Genomic DNA, 22,672 nt, shown 5'->3' with positions numbered 1-22,672 from the left:
GAGTTTTGGTGAACTTTCGGTTTGGTTCCAACTAATTCGGAACAAAACAAATTTTTGGAAAAGTTTTTGTGAACCCGCCGAACCAAACGTTTCAAAAGTTCACATATCAATACCTAGCAATCCCACTTGCATTGCCTGAAGTATAGAGCATCCATGTATATTCCTATAAAACGCCATTAATGATACTTACTTACTCTAGATTATATTAAACAATGTTACACTTGAAAAACATTTACACGGATTGAATCCTTGAACCGCAGCGCTGCATTTTTTTTTCACTTTCCCAATATCTTGCTAACGCACCAGTAAGCGACGACTTCTAACTCTACCACTTCTAGCCAAGATGTATGGCTATAGGGAGGAAAATCTGTGCAAGACCATAAAAAAATCTCCACGTAGCAAAAAAAGACTTGTATATAATATTTTGCCTTTGTCTTCGAAGGGCATAATGTCAACTAAACACAAAAAAAACGAAAACTCATGAGTTCCATTCAATTTTTCACAAAATCCAAAGTTTAAAAAACAAAGCAAAGTGTATAAAAAAGAGAGAGGCCGCTTTTATCATGTCCTGATTAAAAAAAACAGAAGCTTTTAATTCATCATTGTAATAAGGAGCTGGTTTGACAACATCGAGGGAGTGAAGGTGTTGCGTGAGCAGAATAACGGGTGCTCTTTTGTCACTGATGACAGCAGTAATTCCTCTTGACAGAGCTATAAGAAGCAGGCACTTTGTGATCTGGACTCTATCAATTTGTGATTTACCAGTGAGGTTCCAGGAAGAGGCTGCAGGCAAGTGAAAGGCCAGAGTACAAGACAAGGAGGCAGGGACAACATGCAAAGACAGAACGCTCTGAAGGGCAAACCATTTTTTTTTTTTTTTCTGTTTGCCATTTCATCTTGATAGCTTTCAAAATGTCTATTTTACATTAATCTCTGTTCTTCCATTTCATCAACTCAGGTTAATTACGTGGATGATTCTTGTCATTACAGCAAATTGTAATCTATAAAATGGTAACATGGTATCAGCTTGTTCTAACCATTAAAATGTCCCTTCACCCTGGAACAAAATTTATAGCGCGCAATTTCAGCCAGACTTTGGAAGTGACAAGTGACAAGCGCTGCCCTAAGGATAAAATATTCCTTTTCCACATGTTGAAGTCGTGTCAAACAGAATTCATAAACCCCGGCCATGAAAAATGATCATGGCTGCTATCTGATAACAAGGCGAGAAGAACAATAGTTTTCAGTGTAGTTGGGCGAATGTAATAAAATCGCTAAATATTGCTAATTTCCTATTGACTATCAATGTTCTTCGGTTGTGATATGAATTTGACATGAGAACCTGAAAAAAGAACATCAGTGAGTGAATAGAGATGAGAAAATTGGTAGAGGAGAACAATCTTTAGTATATGTTCTCAATGGGGTCAGCGCTGCTGCCGCGGGCCCCATTTAGCGCATATATAGAACACAGCGATGCGCAGAACGCACATAGGCGCGTTCTGCGAATCGTTGTGTCCTATAATTGATCGCACATCCGCATAAAAAGCGGACATGTGACTGATCCCATTGGGATGCATTTGGTCTATAGATCTGCAGATCGCAAGCGCGTCTGCAGATCGGACCAAAAAACGGTCGTGTAACCAAGGCCTTAGGCTGGGCTTATACTGCACTTTAGTGTATTCTATTCTTTCCATCCTCTGTGGATAAACCAAAACAGTGTTCAAACTTTCCCTAGAGTGAAACAGAAACCACTCTGGTCTCCTCTTGGTGAGTTTTCCGTTCTTCCATATTCAACCCCAATTTCAAAAATGTTGGGACGCTATGTAAAATATAATTAAAGGTATATATAAAAATAATGCAATGATTTAGAAATCTCATCTAACCATATTTTATTCACCACAAATATCAGAAGGTGAAAGTGATTGATTTTTCCTTTTCACTTACAAAAAATGATGGCAGCAACACAGCTCAAAAAAGTTGGGACAGGTCATGTCTACCATTGTGTAGTATCTAGAGTTGAGTGAACGTACTCTGCCGAGCTTGATGCTTGTTCAAACATTAGCGTACTCGATGGTGCTTGTTCCTAGAACGAGCATCACGCCGTGTTCGACCCCGCCCCAGTTTTTGGCTCCTCCCCACTGTGACAAGAGAGAGAGAACACACGAACCAAGAAAAAAAAAAGAAGCTCGGCACCCGGTGTCCCACATACAAAAATGCTCGAGTCTCCCATTGTAGTCAATGGGATTCGTTACTCGAGTTTAGCTCTCAAATTTTACGAAAAGCTCGGCTCGAATAACGCAGACCGGAGCATTTATGTGCTCGCTCATCTCTAGTAGTATCTGTTTTTTTTCTTTACAATAGTCTGTAAACAACAAGGAAGTGAGGAGACCAATTGTTGGAGTTTAGGGAGATGAATGTTGTCCCATTCTTGTCCGATGTAGGATTCTAGCTGTTCAACAGTCCCAGTGGCCTTTGCCAGACTTTTCGTTTCATAATGCACCAATTGTTTTTTATTGGTGAAAGGTCTGGTTCAGCACCCGGACTCTTCTACTGTGAAGCCATGCTGTTGTGATGAATGCAGTATGTGGTTTAGCATTGTCTTGCGGAAATATGCAAGACCTTTCCTAAAAGAGACATTGTCTGGATGGGAGCATATGTTATCCTAAAACATCTATATACCGCTCAGCACTAATAATGCCTTTCAAGATGTGTAAGCTGCCCATGCCATAGACACTTATGCAACCCCATACCATCAGAGATGCAGGCTTTTGAACTGTGCTCTGATAACATGCTGGATGGTCCCTCTCCTCTTGAGTCCGCAAGACGTTGCATCTGTGGTTTCCAAAAAAGAATCTTAAATTTGGATTTATCTGACCACAGAATTTTTTTCCATTTTGCCTTTGTCCATTTTAAATGAACTTTGGCCCAGAGCAGATGCTGGCATTTATGAAGGGTGTTGATATTTGGCTCCGTCTGTGCATGCTACGGCTTTAACATGCATTTGTAGAATGCATGGCAAACTGTGTTAATAGACAATAATTTGTTGCAGCATTACTAAGCCCACACAGTGATTTGCATTACAGAATCAAGCCTATTTTTAATGCAGGGATACATGACTGCTGTAGACCTCCAGCATCCAATATTAACCATCAGCCTTGTCCCTTGTGCACATGAATTTCTCCAGATTGTCTGCATCTTTTGATGATATTATGTACTGTTAATGGTGGGTATTCAAAGACTTCACAATTTTACATTGAGGAACATTTTCCAGACATTTTTCCACAATTTTAAGATGCAGTTCTTCACAGATCGATGACCCTCTGACCATCTTTACTTCTGAGAGACTCTGCCTCTTTAACGGGCTCTTTTTATAAACAGTTATGTGACTTAGTAGAAAATTGACCCTCCAGCTGTTTTTTATTAGTACCATTTACTTTTCCTGCCTTTTGTTAATCCCATCTCGGATAAATATGCAATCACATGGGCTGGGGCTGACATCTTGCTGCCGCCCTGGCTCCACTTCCTGATTGCAGCTGGTGTGCTGCAATAGGTCACTTCCTCAAACTTTTGCAAAAAGTGTCATTCAAGACTACTGTTGAGTGAACTGAAGCAGTAGAACATTGTTTTTGGTAGACCTTCGTTCGGGTTCACGCCGACCCAAACTTTTATCAAAGTTCAACCCAAAACAGGGTTCTACTGGTTTGATTTGCTCAAAACTAGTCACCAAGTTCTACTAACTGAATATATAGTTTTATTACATTTTTTTTTGGTATTCTTAGATATTCAAAATCTCCTAATTAATATTTTAACCAAGTCATGGGTAAATTCTACAATGAACAATGATATACCTAACTTTATACAGATCTAAGATAATATTTATACTCTGAACCAGTAGTGGCCAAAAATGTGACTCTCAAAGTGATGCAAAACTACAGAATGATCTGGCAACCTCTGATTGTCAGGATTGTAATTTATCAATGACCGGAGAATCAGATGTTAGAAACTACTGCTCTAAACTACTGAAGACACTATTTTGGCTATAGGCTGTATAGAAATCTGTAGATTTTTATTTGCCCCTTATTCATCTTCTATTACATGTTTGGTTCTTTTTTTCTCTATATCACTTCTATATACCTATTTAAATTCATTGTAATGCCCTTTTACTTTGGTGATGTTCTCTACCTTGTGTCAGACACTGGCTCACCCGCTCCTTGCCTACACAGCTTCACTATCCCATCATCTCTCTAGTGTTTGGACTTTTAATGTAGAAAGTTTGGGCCTGTGAGTGTTTTTTTTTTCCTTTTGAAAGGTGAAAATGACATTTCCCTCAGGGGAATTACAGAGAATTTCCAATCGAGCACCTGAAAATGAAAGGGAGAAAGAGGAGTGATTAAATTCAGCAATATAACTTGGCCCAAGGTGACCTCTGACTCTAGATCAAAGGCATCTATGGAGCTGGTTCTAGTTTTCAATCTCCATTGGAAATGTCTGCGTGAGAACTCATGCATGCGAGTTAGATGTATGGACCACATAATTCAAGAAGGGAGTACGTTGGCCTATATCGCTCACAGCGGTGTATTTTAACTATTAAACGGAGTCTATTCATTATCTCGGTTTTGTTCGATCATACGTATAGCGACACAATGTCCTTCAAAACTGTATCCCTCTTAACAGGACGTATTTCACAGATTGTAAATGTCAACTATAACAGATATCCATATTTCCCAGCAATGAGCGATTTGTCAATCCCATGTACAACATGAATTTTAATAATTCACATGTCCTGAACAATTTTCTCAGAATAGAATTAGTTTCATACCAGTTTCAGGAAAAGGTGGCTGCATCTGTCTTCTTCAGATTCCTTTTCATTGTAGATTTTGTTAATTAAAATGATGAATTATTTTAATTTAGGTTTTCTTTCCAAAGTAGAAGAAAGTCCCAGTGACAAAATATGAAAGTATGGCTCATTATAGCATATCACCAAATTTGGAGGTATACAAGTTAGTTTAGGGAATAGCATCCATTCAGCAGAAATTCCGTAATATAGTGATCCATCAAGTTAGACTGGCCTAAGAATGCAATATTTTCAACATACAGTAGTCTTGTAACTTGAAATGAGACTCAGGATATTCCATAGACACTCCAGATTTGCAGCATGTGCACTTTGCTGCAAAATATAGCCAATCAGAATGGCTATTTCACTGGTAATCCCCTGCATTACTGAAGTAAGTACATTTGTAAGGGACTCAGCCTAAGGGTGGGGTCACCCAAGCGTGTTTTGGTGCGTGCATAAAACACGCTTGTTTTTACAACAATGCATTCCCTATGGTGTGTGCACATGTCCATACTTTGCAGGTGTGTGCCTGCAAAGATAGGACATGCGTGCACCATTGGGAATGCACGCATTGATTTCAATGGAGCCGCGGCTGCTGCCGGCAGCTCCATTGAAAACAATGGTCTGCCCGCCCCCTGCATTCTTTTTCAGGGAAGGGCTTTACATATAAGCCCTTCCCTGAAAAAGAAACATTTTAGTGTAAAAAATAAATACTTACATCTCTGCCGCTGCCGTGACCCCCGCGGGAGATGTTTCCTTCACCCCCGCTAGTTAAAAGAATTCCATGCTGCTACATCTGCCACATCTGTGACAGATGCAGCAGAGGAATTCTCAACCGCAGCTGTCATACATGACAGTTGCAGTAGAGAATCATGCTGCCAGCATCCCTGTCATTGGATTTCAGGGAAGGGCTTTAAACATAATCCCTTCCCTGAAAATCCAAGAAAAGCAGTGTTTAAAAAAAAAAAAAACTCACTTCCCTTTAGCCACCGGGGCTCAGCTGCAACTTCTGAAGCTGTCCCCAGCTCTGTAGTTCTCAGCTATCAGCAGGTGGGTATTTAAAATCCCCGCCTGCTGGTAGCTCTTATTTTGATTGGCTGAAGCGCAAGAAGGGAGCTTCAGTAGTCCAAAGTTAAAGGAAAAGTGAGGAAAAAAAGGAAGGGGTGCCATAATCCACCTAATCATACCTAAACCTAATAATCAATATAACAATCAAACAATCATGGTGTACTATATCTCTCATGAAACCTAGATCTATATACTATCAGAAACGTTAAGAAGTTCACATGAATGTTACAACCTGAAAAGAAAAATGTCCGTGCTGCAGAAGACCATTGCAAAAAAGACAGGTAAATTGAAAGAGTCCCTCCTTTTGACGGATAACAGCAATCAAGGCAATTAACTCAAGGGATCCAAAATTATAGATTTTTTAATGTTTTCTACTTGTAAAAAGCAAAAATGTTTTCTTAAACAAAAATTGCTTTCTGCCGCTATATTGTTAGAACCATACATTTTGGGGAATTTTTTGGCCGTGCAAGAAGTCGTTTTTTGCAGGGTGGGCTGTAATTTTTTATTAGTACCATTTTCGGAAACTTTTGTTTTTTTATCACATTTTTTGGGAGACAGGATACCAAGGGAAAAAAATCCAATTATGGCATTTTGTCTTTTTGGGTTTTTGTACAACCTTCTCCATTCTGGGATAAATATTGTGATTTTATTTAAATAGTTCAGACTATTATGTACAGAGCAATACTATTTTTTTAAATTGTCTAGATTTTTTTGTGGGGAAAGTGGGCATTTTTTTTTCGGGGGAGGGGGGGGGGGTTGGGAGCAAGATACCAAGAAAAGTATTCAGAATTCTGGCATTGTGTCCTTTTTGTTTTTGTTTTTTTATAGCCTTCACCGTGCAGGCCCTCAGTAGGCTCAGGCATCTACAGAGTTAACTGCCATAATCAGAGCTAACTCTGCTCCTGAGCTCGCTCCATGCACCCTTCATGACCACCTGCGTAAATTTACATTAGGCTTTCATGAAGTCATTAAAGCTACTGTTCATAGGTCCATGGACAGTTGTAGTGTAAGTCATTTGCATGCTCTAAATCAGTGTTTCCCCAACTCCAGTCCTCAAGGACCCCCAACAGGTCATGTTTTCCGGATATCCTATAGTAAGAACACCTGTGGCACTGTCTGATTTACCAACAATAATTACATCACCTGAGCAACACTGAGGAAATCCTGAAAACATGACCTGTTGGGGGTCCCTGAGGACTGGAGTTGGGAAATACTGCTCTAAATGGTGTAATACCAAAAATATATTATGGGTTTGTATATACGCAGGTTCCTAATATTTTTAGGTAAATTCAAAGGTCAGAAGTAGATCAGGGAACAACTGTACTTAATTCTATTGAACAAATGGCATTATGCTAATTTATGGAAATTATGTCAACCAGACATTATGGAACTTTCTTTAATATGCCTATGCTTTTGAAATACCCTACTGAAGTTATGAGGACAATTCTCAGCTAGAGTAACATGCTTGGAGTTTCTAAAATAGCAAAATGAATGATTTCAAAAGTAGCACTTATCACAGAGCATCTATATGCAATATACGTATATACAGTAGAGGGGTACAGAATATACAGGGGTACAGTACAGTATAGTAGAGGGGTAGAGTGACTATCGGCATATGGTATAACAAACTGTCAGACAAGAGAAGCATACACAGATTGTATACTTATATTAAGAACCAATTCACATCCTCACATGATGTCTCTTATGAAGTACAGGGTTTAAGCTAAGTCCTATATAATCCAGGAAAAATATCGCCTTCTACCCTCACTGACAAGCAATGAGCAGGAGCAGAGAAGTAACAGACAGCTCTGCTCCTTATCTGTGAGAAGAGCTGCAGGAAATTTTATCATTAGAAATGTATTTATGAGGTTTCAGCACTCTCTGTAGAACATCCGGAGGTGAGAGATGGTAAAGAATAATCTTGGGAGTTATTTGTCACTTTCCAAAGTTTAAAGAGAACCGGGAGTGAAAGACACGGACTTTATATATTCAAGTGACATAGTAATGAAAAACAGATAAAAAGAAAGTTGAGACAGAACAGTTTGAGCAGCACAATTGAGGTAATTGTAAGTGTACAGCTGCTCTAAATTCCGGCATAAACTTTACCCTTCCTCAAAATACTTGACCAAAAACTTTATGAAAAACTTTTCCATTTTCAAGAAGCTCTGCATGTAAGCTTCACATATACTTATAAGGTTCACATTGGACTCCGATGTTCCTCTCGCTGTATGACTCATATGGAGAAATCCATAAATGAGAAAAAGTTTGGAAAAAAATTGTTTAAACAGTTCTGAATTGCTCGAGCATTCACTCTCCTTCGCACTCTTTTTGTCTCAATGGATTCAACATAAAGACATTAGGCGCCTGCTTAGTCGCTGCAGGAGTAACCACCAGGTCTGTAGGACTAGAGCAGTTTTATGGAACTTATATTATTATCCTTAGGATAAGTCATCAATACTCACTTGGTGATGGTCTGACTCTTACTACCCCGACGATCAGCTTTTTGAAGGGCTTTGGTGCTTGGGAAAGTGCTATGACCCCATCATTGTATACCGGGCACAGCGCTGTACATTTTGCAGTGACCATGCCTTGCATTGCTGCTCTATCCCATTTACATGAATGGGATAAAGTTGGAGAAAGACTATGTGACCGATAGACATGATGTTACAGACCGATGAAGAGGCCGTAGCACTTGCCAGAACACTAAAGCCTCTTCAAGCTTTTGAGTGGCAGAAGTGCTCATCTGAGGATAGGTTGTAAATATTTAATTCCATGGAAAACCCCTCTAAGGGGGTGCATTGGCAAGTCAAGGTCCAAGATGGCAGAATAACTCTAGAGCTCGTTCTTATCTTCATAATCTGTCTAAGCAGGATCTCTCCAACTTCTCCAGCAAAAGGGATTAAACAATCACTAATCATGACAATAGAAAACAGGAAACAGAAAAAGTGGTGAGGATCAATAATTAATACTCCAACTTTCACCTGCTCTGAAGTGCGCTCCACTGCATTGTATGTTCCTTAGCTTTTCGCCTGTGCTCTTGCCTCACCAGACCAGTTGGATTCAGCCTACACATCTGAGCAGCAGCGGATTGGTTGTATGCTCTACATGGTGAAATCCTGGTAGACTGGTTGGGTTTAGGGCCAGTCTGTTTAGACAGGGTGGCATCAGCACTACAGTGGGTTCATTGCAGCTGTATTAGGGTTGATGTAAGATGGACCTGCTACAGACTCCACTCCCCCATCAGGTGGAAACAGACATAGACAACGAGGAAGGGGAAAGACAGCATCATTTAAAGGGCCAGTACTATGACCTCACAAACTTTTCATACTATCTTTCTAGGCCCCACCTATGATCAATATGGCTGTATGTAACCCAACCTACTTGTGTTGGCCCCATCTGCTAGTATGTTGGACCCACCTACGACATGAGGCCATTTTTACATTTTTTTCCAGCGACATTTAAAAAGGATTGTCCAGTTACCAACAGCAATCCCTTGAATAGGACTGACTGTAGTAAAATAGCAAAGAGTATTAATTACCCCTCCACCAATGAGATCCCATGCTGCAGTCCTGCTGTTTGCTGTGACAGCTGGAAGTCAGGTGACTGCTGTAGCCAATCAGAGGCTGCAGTGTCACCTCTCATTCTCCTGGCATTGGCACTCACATTCTCAGCTCCATGATGCCAGGAGTTCAGGAACATGATGTTGCAGCCTCTGATTGGCTGAAGCGGTCACCTGACTTCCAGTGTCACAACAATTTTTGGAACCACACCAAGGCTACAGCAGTGGATCCTGGCACCAGTAAAGGGGTAAGTAGTGCTCTATTTGTTACTTTACCACAATAGGCCCTATTGAAGTGATATCCGGTAACTGGACAACCCTTTTAAGTCACTATTACGCCCGTGCCTCTGCGTCCTTGGTCTGGGATATTTTGGGCTGAATTTGTCTAATTTCCAATATTCCACTTTCTTAAATAATTTCTTGTAACTCATACAGAATAGGGAACACCTGAACAGGAATAAATACTCTTCACACAGCATCGCATCTACGCGGTTTATCGCCCCAATAGATTCTTATTACTGCTGGTATACTTCTCAGCGTGTGAGCTTCCAAACAGGTACATTTTCGGCTCCGCTAATAAGTATTCATGCCGTAAAGTAAACAAAACTATACGTCACGTCTGAAGCGCGATTACTTGTTCCTCTCTTGTATTTCTCAATTATTGCCTTTAAATATTTTATGCTTTGAACATAAAATAAATACAATATAATTAAAAAGTAGATAAAGGAAACCACAGCTAGTAATGTTCCTAATAATTCTTAACAGGCAGCGAAGGAACCTAAATATTTTCAGGGCACCCATGCATAGCTGCTAAACACATTACGTCGCCGTGAAGCTGTACGTCTTATTTCTGACACTTCATCTGGCTTCTTAATTCTTGTTATATTTATAAGATAATAAAAAATCTATTTTTGTTAGTGCCGAGTCTGTTGTGCTGCGCTTTGGGTGATATTCTCATTATAAAACACTGTGGATGTTCGTTTTTGGCACGGCAGCTGACATACTTCCTTTTCTTGGCATATGTTGCACTCATTTGAGATTGTGATATATTTTAATAGGCCAACAAGAGACTTCTTGAAGTAACTATTTGGAAGTAGTAGGGTATCTCCAGTCTCTTCTTCATGCTTAATGTAGCAGCACAGATGGATAGCAGCATATGTTAGATGGACAAAATTGTACTTAATAATGATGTAGACTGTTTTTTCAATGGTAAGTATTCGGGTGGTCAATGTCTATTAGATTTCTCAGAGCATAAAAAACCTATTTAATATGTACATCAAGATTATCAACGGGCATACATATTCATTATAATAATTAGATGCCAGCGGAGTCTGATCTGAATCTTACCGGTACTGCAATCCTTTAATCCTTTCATGCCCATAAGCAAAAAAAAACAGCAGACTGCACAGAGTGATTCCAGTCCACAACTTTTAGAGTCTTTTATTAAGGTTTACACCTAAGCTCTACTTGCATTCAGGGATGTACACGAAACTTATGGGGCCCCAAAGCGAAACTTAGAATTGCCCCATCCCCTAAAGAATTATATTGGAGACAACATATCTATAACACAGAGGGCTCAGATATAGCAGCTCAACTCTAAATAATGCAGTCACCATATAATGGTCAGATACTATAAAGTTGTATACAGTGATAGTGATTACAGTGCAGTTACCTCCAATGATCATAGGTGGCATATTCTCTGTTCAACGTCACCCATTTTCGTTTTTCTTCTTTATGTGGTGGCAGACCACTGTGAAGACATCCTCCAGCCATGACTCATCTCTGTACACTATCCTCATCCATTTGATACCCCCAATGCTTTTCTCAGTAGTAGCACCCTCACAAAGTACTAGTACCCTCTCTGTGACCCTGCAAATTACTAGTGCCACTTCTGTGGCCCCTGAAACTTATATAGTGCCTCCTAAGGTTTACACCTAAGCTCTACTTGCATTCAGGGGTGTATATGGAACTCATAGGGCCCCAAAGCAAAACTCAGAATTGCCCCATACCCTAAAGAATCATATTGGAGACAACATATCTATAACACAGAGGGCTCAGATATAGCAGCTCAACTCTAAATAATGCAGTCACTATATAATGGTCAGATACTATACAGTTTTATACAGTGATAGTGATTACAGTGCAGTTACCTCCAATGATCATAGGTGGCATATTCTCTGTTCAACGTCACCTATTTACGTTTTTTTTCTTTATGTGGTGGAAGACCACTGTGAAGACATCCTCCAGCCATGACTCATCTATGTACACTCTCCTCATCCGTTTGCTACCCCAGATACATTTTTCAGTAGTAGTACCCTCACGAAGTACTCAGACCCGCTCTGTGACCGTGCAAATTACTAGTGCCACCTCTGTGGCCCCTGAAACTTATATAGTGCCTCCTCTTTTGCTCCGGAAACTTACACAGTGCTCTTACACTGTGGCTTCTGAAAAGTATATAATGTCCTCTCTGTGGCCCTTGAAATTAATATAGTGACCCCTCTGTGTCTTTCCTGGCCAGCAATACAATTCTCTCTGTCACTTTGGGTACCTTTACAGTGAGCAACTACTGTTCAGGTAATCGCTCTGAAAAGTCATTGAAGCATACGAATGACAGTCACTTGTTTGCTTTTACACAGAGTACTGGTTGTTCATTAGTTGAATGTTAATGTAGTGTTCATAGGAGGATTTCTATGCAAATATGTTTGCAAGTCGTTCAAGTATGAATTGCTATGACTTTACACTAGATGACTTTTAATCAACTATTTTTTTAGTTGAGCTGAAATGACTAGTGAGCAAATTATCACTTGTCACCTTGCTGGTGGCTGTGTTACACAGAACGACTGTCATCTGCATTTGCTTGATTGAGCAATTATTCAGATGATAGTTATCCCACATAAAAGAACTTTTACAGTCTTGCTAGTCCTTTGTTATGTCTAGTCACTCCTATTTGTGTACCTTGTAATAGTGTCCTCCAGGGGGTAGGGGCGGCAATGACACACTGGACTCAAAAGTGCATAAAAAACTTACTTCAGTCTTTATTTTAATGTATGCTTCCAGGCAACGAAAGAGCAACACAAACGTCCATGCAATATAACATATGCAATGCTGCACCACGCAGGGTGCTCTGATGTTTCTCCACGTCCTGCTGTAAAGTAGTATTCCCACCTCAGGCTGTCAGACACTGACTCCTTAGGAGCTGCAGACGTTTAAGCCTCAGTAACGGGGTCAGTGCCTACAGCTGAGCTTCCTAAGGACTAGAGTGAAGTTGTGGACTGGACCACCATCCTGTCCAGACTAAGAGCCTGAGAGGGAGATATACTCCATCCACAACTTCACCCTTTAACTGCCTACAATGTGTACATTCTGTTATGTTCACACAAGAACTCAGGAACTCAGACAGAATACAGAAAACTGCAAACTGGACTCAAGGACAGACATACCACAAACTTATAGGAGGGACCCGAATGAAACGCATACCTCCCACCTGAAGTGTGTACATTCTGTTACGTCCAGTCATTCCTACCTGAGTATCTGTACATTCTGTTAAGCCCAGTTCACACAAGAACTCAGACGGAATACTGTGAACTGGACTCATGAACAGACATAGCACACACAGAGGAGGGTCCCAAATCACACACATACTTCCAACCTGAAATGTGTACATTCTGCTATGTCCTTCAGACTCACAAACTGGCGAAACTCTGGTGGAACTCGGAAACAGTGGACATAACTCACAGACAGACATAACACACTGACTGACAAACGCCGAAAACACAAGCAAGCATACCCGCACATATAAACAGATGTAAATAGATCCAATGCAAGGTATTAGTTCGTATTTTGGCCAGATTACCTAAGATCCCTACCGCAGATCCCTACTCTAACAATCCAACTTCTATATGAAACCTGCCTGCATTCATGGGGATCGTGCCGACAGAGATGGCCCCGCACTGGAACCTATGGATCTACCTAGGCCTAGATGACAAACGAAAGACAGCAGGACTGAACGCAGCTCCGAGCAACACGCCAGGGATTTGCATGCAACACCGAACACCATGCACCCTGAACAGGACTGAACACAGGCATGCAGGAACATGATACTTTTTACACTGAACATACTGAACAAACAGAGGAAAGCTCAACAACTTCTAGCAGAAAAGTTGGAATATATGAGCAGCAGACTGGTGGTGATTGGCTGGCTGCACTGGCTGTGGGGCTTCACTTCTGGAAACCCATGTAGAACAACAGATCCCAGCAGCACACTCTAACATCCTTTCCCCTTGGTGTCAGTATAGTACTATCAGGGAGAGAGGAAGGAGTTGCCTCTGCATTGAGAGAAGCAGCATCCAGCCTGGCAGGAGTATATCTAAGAGGTTTGTGTTGCTGCTGGATGGACATTTTTGGAAGGGCTCAGCAAAACAGCAGTGGGACAGGGGGCAAGGCCTTTTGTCCTCGAGCTCCCTGTCCCAAGGGCCTCTTAGTAGTTGTGTGGTTTTCTCATTGCAACTTGCCACTTGCTGGCATGAAGCTTTGTGAGACTGGCCTGTTGTTAGCTCTTAGTTTTGTTTTAATCATGTAAATATGAGTATAACTATAGGAGGTTCCTAGGCTCCCTTGTGCCCGAGGGGTCAGGGGGGCAATGTGGCTAACCGAAAAATCACACCAACACTTAAAGAGCTTGTGCCAACTTTAACACTTATCCCTTATCCACTAGATCCCTATCTAAAGGATAGGATATAAGTCTCAGATCAGTGGGAATCTGCGCTACTGCAATCATGGGGATCCCATGTGCTCCACTCCCTGAATAAATGGAGCAGTAGTTGAGCATAGCAGGCAGGCGTAAATACTGTATTTGTGACATGGTTCATTTTTTAAATCAATGCCTATTGATTACTAGTGTATTGATCGCCTATTTTCTCCAACTGTTTCTACTTCTCGAAAAGTGCTAGCTGTCACTTGTCACCAATACATTCCTCTGATGCTTTTCGGGAACAGATCTAGATGACGTATGATTTGTGTCAGTGACTAAATGGCCATTTGACTGACAAATAATCATGACAAGGTCATCCACTTTGCCACATCTCCTACATGAATATTAACAGTGATTTCCACACCATGGCAGCACAAGGCCATCAAGAGCCTCCTACTGTGCTTCTTCATTCTTTCATTTATTTGCTTTTTGTCCTTTGGGTATCCCGGGCTTCTTTCTTGACTCGCTTTTAGCTTATGCTACATACTTCAATGCTTCACTACCTCTTCAAGTTAATCCACAAAGTGCAGGGTAATATTTTTAGATAGAATCATGAAAGTGTGTGGAGTTAGATGTGAACAAACTTTATATGTGGAATTTAACTGGTAAAACAATCTAAATCTTCCAGTAGTTTTTAAAGATACCATTAATTAAATGGGTTCTTTTGGGGAATGATGTTAGAGGAGTAATGTATAAACATGATGTCAAGTAATTTGTTGGTCTGAAGCTCACATGTTATTTTAAAGGGGTAATGTCCTGGTTAATTGGTATGTAAATGTGAAAAACATTCCTTTCGCAATTTAAAGAAACTCTATAACTATGTTAAACACCTCCTAATTAGTCGGATATGTGAAAAGACACTGATTCAGAAGATGCAATTATTTTTTGGGTACTCATTTGCATTCCCCTGTTGTAAGCAGGCAATTGGTTCATGCAGTGAAGCACTTAGGACTCCTTTCTATTTATATCACTGAGCTTAGGAGTCCGTTGTATGCAAATAGCCCGAGGCAATCCCCAGCTATCCAATATCCTTGCAGCTCTTAAGCCTTTCCAATCCACTGCCTGACGTCTGAAGACATTTTGATTGAAGACTGTACAACTCAGATGTTGAAAGACGTCCGGCAGGGTATTCTTACTGCATATTACTGGCCGCTCAGTTGTCGAGGGCCTCTCTAGCATGTTCCATACCGCAGTACTGGCTCAGTACAGCAAATGGTGCCATTGTATAATGGCAGAAAGAGAAAGCCCCCTAGGAGACCCTGAATCCAAAATTGGATTGCAAAGGGTTAATACATTTGTCACATTTAAACCCCCACAAAGTTTGTTTAAACCAGCATCAGAAAACTGACAAATTTTCAATAGTAAATCTACCCCAATATGAAATACAGTCATATTGGGGCACATCTATCTAAGACTGGTGATTTACACACTGGTCATAGACAAGTGATAATGGAGTAAGCCTCGTTACATTTCTCATACCTTGGCTCGCTCATCTCTAACTATAGATTATAGTTAGAGATGAGCGAGCACGCTCGGTAAGGTCAGTTACTCGAGCGAGCATCGCTCTAGTGGAGTAACTGCCTTCTCCTCCGAGCATGCTCAGGGGAGGCAGCGGGGGGCAGAGAGTGAGAGAGATCTCTCTCCCCCCCGCTACCAGCCACTGCCCCCCACTTACCACCACCGCCCCCTGAGCATGCTCGGAGGAGAAGGCAGTTACTTGAGAAGAGCAATGCTTGCTTGAGTAACTGACCTTACCGAGCATGCACGCTCTTCCCTAATTATAGTGCATTTGATGGGCCACAGGCAGACTCAACAAGCCTGTCCACTTTATAGAAAAGTGGGAAGGCCTGTGTAAAATTAAGAAAAGTTACACATTTGTGCACAGCCATGACACAGCGCAAACAATTGTGTCTTTTCAATACCAGAATTCTGGCATAAACTCATTTATGAATTCTCCACAGTGTATTTTAAAGTAGACTTTAAAGAATTCAATTAGTTGATGGCATCTGTAGTATCCACTGGGTTGTAGTAATTGCTCATCTTTTCTGTGATTAGCTCAAATTTAACTCACAGTACTCCAATAAAAAAGTTATTAGCATATCATAATAGAAGGAGCATAGCTAGGGGCATGACAATCTGTTATGGCTTACTGGCTACATCAAATTGGGACCAGGGTGATATCACAACTTCAGCCCCGGCCCACATCATCCTCACGCTAGCGCAAGCTCAGTGTTGTTTCCCAGCCAGCCAATCACAGTGTATCGGCACACATTTATTCTAGCTCCTCCTTGTGGAGGAAGCCAGTTATTTATCTATGAAGGTATTTCTAGTCTCATGGCGGCCCCTGTCCAGACTCAGCTTTCAGATTAGTCTGTTTGATGTTAGAGATATCTGCGGTGTTGACTATTTTCGGGATCTGCTTGTGTGTAACATCTATTTATGGTGTATTACTTTACATCCATATTAAAATATTGATTATTATTGTAGCATTAATTTTTGAATGTACAATTCGAGAGAGTCAGAGTTCACTCAGGTTCCTGAGGTGGGGTTGCTCTTATCAGGGCAAGTGCTCCGCTTTTAGGTTGGGTTTCATTGCATTAGAATCAGATTTCCCTATTTTTGGTTTAGTCACAAATAATTTGCATTATTTGTGTTTGTATAATTTGTGTTTATTGGTCCAATTTGGACATAATATTACCTTTGATCTGAACAGGGTTTATTTTTTGTGTTCAGCTCGGACATAACACAAACATTCTGTATGTACTATACTGTAACTACAAGGCAAGGGCAGATAACTGGAAAGGTGTGCCTATGCACATATGTTCCTGCCATGAGTTCCATTCCCGGTTGTTATATGGGATGAATTTCTCTACTATTTTGAAGGAGTAGGGGATAATTTGCAAAGTTTGCAATATTTTTCCTAACCGCCTTCCATGCTCAGCTGGACATGGATTACAACTTTGGGTCTTAGATTTTTCACTGTAATAATTTCTCGCTCCACAGTTTAGATGTGACCGGTAAAAGATTGTAGCGCGTAAAAACCAAGGAATGGAAAGAGTGCTGTGTGTGCAGCTGTTGTATAATGGATGAGAACAATGATCACCTGCAATCCTTTTTTTTTGCATTTTGTTAAGCACATTCTGACGGAACTGTTTTTTGTCCTCCCATAATAATGTACATTCCCTCGAAAATGCCCTGACGTGGCACAACCAATGCTGCTCAATCTTGCCGGCTCTTTCTTTACAAGTCACTAGAACAATAAACCGCGTTCTACATCTCCTGGAGGTCTTTACAATGGTAATAAAACAGCATAGAACAAGGGAGTAACACTGGGATACCACAGGTCCAATAAAACAGCTAAGTAAAATCATAAAACACTAAGTAACTAGCGGAACTTAAACAAAACATAAAACGGGATTAAAGCAAGCATGCTGCTGAGACACGCTGTCCGGCAAACCCGAGAATAAAAAGCATAGCCAGGAGCACCATGTGGCACACACCATTTTAGAAGTCGCTCATTGTTTGTGTTTTTCAAGCCCTTTCAGTAATTTATAGCACTATCTTACAAGCTTTGTGGCTGCTGGAGCTGGCCGGGTCTCTGTTCTACTTGCTACAATACAGGGCATCCTTGGATAGTATGTAAAGTAGTATCAAAGAGCATGAAGGTGGCTTTGTACACTTTAGTTTTTAACTACCGCGTTTCCCAGAAAATAAGACAGTGTCTTATATTAATTTTTGTTCAAAAAGGTTTAACTTTTTTACATGTATGGCTGCCTGGACACTATTTAAATTGACTTTTTTAATTAACTGTTAGCAGGGCTTAATTTTGGAGTAGGGCTTATATTTTAAGCATCCTCAAAAAGCCTGAAAAATCATTTTGCATCCTCAAAAATTCTGGAAAATCATGCTATGTCTTATTTTCAGGGTATGTCTTATTTTCAGGGAAACGTTTCAATATATCAACTGGAGCGATGATGACATTGGTAATAGCTGTAGATGTCTAGATAGGGGTTTTGGTCTATTTCTGCATAGATGCTCATTAAGGTCACCTTCCACAGTGTTCACAATACAAGCCATGTAGGGGAGAATTCAGAAATCTCCATCACATGGTGCGGAAATTTTCCACAATGAATCCGCAGCATGTCTATTTATGCTCTGTTGAATTCTGGCTGTAAACTAGTGTGTTTGTGCACGGATTTGCACATGCAAAATCTGCCCGTGGCATATGCAGCGAATAAGACCCATTGATTTCAATGGGTTCCTTCACACAGGTTTTTTTTTTCTCATTTTGCGCAAGAGAAAAAAAATGCGACATGCTTTATTTTGGTGTGCAATTGTACCCAAAAGCCTCACCGAACTGTGCAATTTTACACCGAAAATAATAACACCTGGGACTAAGTAGGCTGGCCCTCCTACTCAAATATGGCATTGCTGGGACCGCGCTGATGTGAGCGGTGCCGACAGCATCAAAAAGTATGGTAAAAAAATAATTTATACGGGTGTGATAGCAGGCGATCACACTCCCTGCACAGTGCATATACGTCACGCTATCGCAAATGTATATGCGCTTACGTCCATGTGCAGGCTCCCTTAAAGGGGTTGTCCCGCGGCGAAAGTGAAAATTTTTTTTTTTCACTTACCCCCGCATTCTGCCCTGTTAAAAAGAAAGCATGGGTTAGTTTTTAAAAAGCACATTGCACTTACCTGCATCAGCGTTCTGCAGCTTCTTCTTTTCTTCTTGTGAAGATGGCGCCGCTGGTCTTCTCCCACGGTGGACCGCAGGTCTTCTCCCATGGTGCACCATGGATTTTCTTCTCCTTCCTTGCGTTCCATTGCCGATTCCAGCCTCCTGATTGGCTGGAATCGGCACACGTGACGGGGCGGAGCTATGATGACGACGCACTGACCAGCTCTCCGGCACGAGCGGCCCCATTCACCAGCCAGAAGACCGGACTGCGCAAGCGCATCTAATCGGGCGATTAGACGCTGAAATTAGACGGCACCATGGCGACGGGGACACTAGCAACGGAGCAGGTAAGTGAATAACTTCTGTATGGCTCATAATTAATGCACGATGTATATTACAAAGTGCATTAATATGGCCATACAGAAGTGTATAACCCCACTTGCTTTCGCGGGACAACCCCTTTAAATCCTGCAGCAGATCTGCAATTAAGAAAATCAGACTAATCACACCTAAATGGGGCAGATTACAGCGTAAATGCTGCGGGTATTTAGTTGCAAAATGCTTGCAGCAATTTATGCCCATGTGAAGGTACCCTCAGGCTGGCTCCACACGGGCAAGAAAACTGTGATTTTTGCCTGCTGTGATAGTCAGTAAAAAAGCAGAATATGAAACCAATTGTCTACAATGGCTTCATTCCCATCTGCAATATTTTTAGTGATGCGATGTTGAGGGGATAACAAATCGTGGCTTGCTCTATCTTCCTGCGATGTGCGATTTTTTTATCTAACATGTATTCCTATGGAGGCTTCTTTTTATCGCATCGCAATGCTACAAACGCGCATTTGGGAAACAGGCATTACTCCCAGATGCCCCCCATACACATGCCCGCTTGGCTGACTCCTCTGTCAGCAGCATATTTCTCTTAAGGCCTCATGTCCACGGGCAAAAGAAGAATTAAAATCCGCAGCGGATTTTAACTCTTCTCCCGCACGCGGATCCGCACCCCATAGGGATGCATTGACCACCCGCGGGTACATAAATACCCGCAGATGGTCAATAAAAGTGATTTAAAAAAAAATGGAGCATGAAAAAATCTGGACCATGCTCCATTTTCATGCGGGTCTCCCGCGGGGACGGCTCCCGCGGGCTTCTATTGAAGCCTATGGAAGCCGTCCGGATCCGCGGGAGACAAAAATCAGATTTTACTCACACGCTCCGGTTCTTCTCTTTGCCGCGGCGCCATCTTCTCTCAGTCGCGGCCGGATCATTTCGCTTCGGGCCGGCGCATGCGCGGGGCACGTCACCGACGTCATCCTGCGCATCCGCCGGGCCGAAGAAAGAAGATCCGGCCGCGACGCAGAGAAGATGACGCCGCAGCGAAAAGGAGATCCGGAGCGGGTGGGAGGTGAGTTTATTCTGATTTATTCTTATTTTCAGCCCTCATGTCCGCGGGGCAGGAGGGACCCGCTACGGATTCTCCATGGAGAATCCGTAGCGGGCCTGATTTTCCCCGTGGACATGAGGCCTAAGCCCCTCTGCAATTTTCTGTTTGTCATTAGCCATTCAGCTTCTCTAGTAATTGGGGGTTTTGGTTGTCTTCTTAGCTGTGGGGTAGGGGCTGCCTTCAGAGACTCATCTTTAGAGATGAGCAAGCATACTCGATAAGGCAAACTACTCGAACGAGTAGTGCCTTATTCGAGTACCTGCCCGCTCGTCTCTAAAGATACGGGTGCCAGCAGGGGGCGGGGTGCGGCAGGGGAAAGCGGGCAGTAACGGAGGGGAGATTTCTCTCTCCCTCTCTCCCCCCCGCCCCCCCCCTGCTCACTGCCGCAACTCACCTGTCACCCGCGCCGGCACCCGAATCTTTAGAGACGAGCGGGCAGGTACTCGAATAAGGCACTACTCGCTCGAATAGTTTGCCTTTTCAAGTATGCTTGCTCATCTCTACTCATCTTCCATGCACTCACACAGCTCTCAGATCTGCATTCAGTGTGTACATAATCTTCGCCTCTCCTGACCTGCTATGTGCATGTTTTTTATGTTGTATACATTAAATGTGTCTCCAGTTTGCTGTAGAAAAAGCTGCATGCGTTTTATTGGATTGATCTTTATTAGCTACTTTACTAGCACTTGTGTGCTTGCATGGTCACAGCATACAGTATACATAGCATATATAGAGAGCTCTATATAGGCTGTGACCATGCAAACACATAAGACCCAGTAAAGCAGCTAATAAACATCAATCCAACAATAATTATGCTGCTTTTCTTACAGCCAACTGGACACACATATAATACCTACAACATAAAGATACTTGCACATAGCAGGTTAGGAAAATGTAATATCAGGAAATGCAGAAATTGTGTACACACTGACTGCAGATTTGAGAGCAGTATGAGTTTAGGGAAATTGAGCCTATGACAATAGTTCTTCCCCCACAGCCAAAAAAGACATCCTAATGTCCTAGTTACTAGAGAAGCTGAATGCACAACAACAAGCAGTGGATTGCAGAGGGGATGCACTTCAGACTTGATTTATAGTGGTAAAACGAAAACAATGTTAGTGAAAGTATATTACAAGACTGATGAGACACACACAGGCTACTGGATGAGCATAAGTTGCCTGAAGTGTGTTCTTCACCTACTATCTAGCTTAGAGGTTAGGCTGGAATTCTCAGCCAGTTCAATGTAGTATCCAACTATAAAAGTAGCATCCAATTGAAAGCTCTTACACGTTTTGCAATAAGAGAGCAATGTCAATTTCCTTCATCCGGTATGAATAATAAGGACCGTATATAAGAACATCCTGTCATAATTATGCTTTGTGTGCCTAAAATATTCTTTCAGAACAGGAAGAAATTTGAAATAGCTGATTCATGTATTCCCAGAGAAAAATCGGCTCATTCATACTACAGTATATTCCAGCGCAAATTGGGATGGGCACTAAAGCTGGACAACATCTAGGATTTGTCTAAAGGTCATAGCAGAAGTCCCAGGTCATAGCACCTTTGGTAGCATTGTAGGAATACTACTTAGGTCCGAAATATTTTATGGTCTTCCTAATATATTGTGGATATATAAAGCTGCATTGAGCAGCACCTCTATATTTAACACATTTCTATAAGCATATGAATAATGCAATGCATGCGAAGATATGGAGATTTCAATGTAAACAATGTCTCAATATACAAAACATATTGTATTCCTCTCCAGAATCAGAATTTCATCCTGTTTTGAGATGCAGTGCAGCCCAGCGAGCGCAGAGCATGGAAACTGTGTAGATCCATTAGGATGGCAACTTGGCAGCTCAGCAGTAAATTGGTAACCACTGTACTGGGAACACAGCGATAAGTGTCAGACAGCTGTCACACTCGCTTCACCAGATCTAGAAGATACTGCAATACCTTATGACATAAAGCTACTTTATCACCAACTTGCTTAACAATTTGCAGGGTGGTTCCTGTAACGTACCAACAATGAACTCAGTAACTTTCCAACAAATGAGACTGTTTTTTTTTAAATTAGAGCTTTAGATATGCGGAAAGCCATATTCAGAGATCTATGAGTCTATACTGTACCATTGTGTGCGTTTGATCTCCCATGCAATTACAACTGGAGAATTAATGTTGTATTTGGCTGCAATTTGTTTCACTGTGCACCGTCCGTTCATAAAACCAATTCTCAACATCCTCCTATGACCCCTTTTGTCATTGAGTTGTTTATGGCCACAAGATCTTCTTTCGCTGGATGTTTTTCCTCAACCATACCATTCTCA

This window comes from Eleutherodactylus coqui, chromosome 4, assembly GCF_035609145.1.
Source record: "Eleutherodactylus coqui strain aEleCoq1 chromosome 4, aEleCoq1.hap1, whole genome shotgun sequence".
Lineage (NCBI taxonomy): Eukaryota > Metazoa > Chordata > Amphibia > Anura > Eleutherodactylidae > Eleutherodactylus > Eleutherodactylus coqui.
This window is presented reverse-complemented; position numbering follows the sequence as displayed.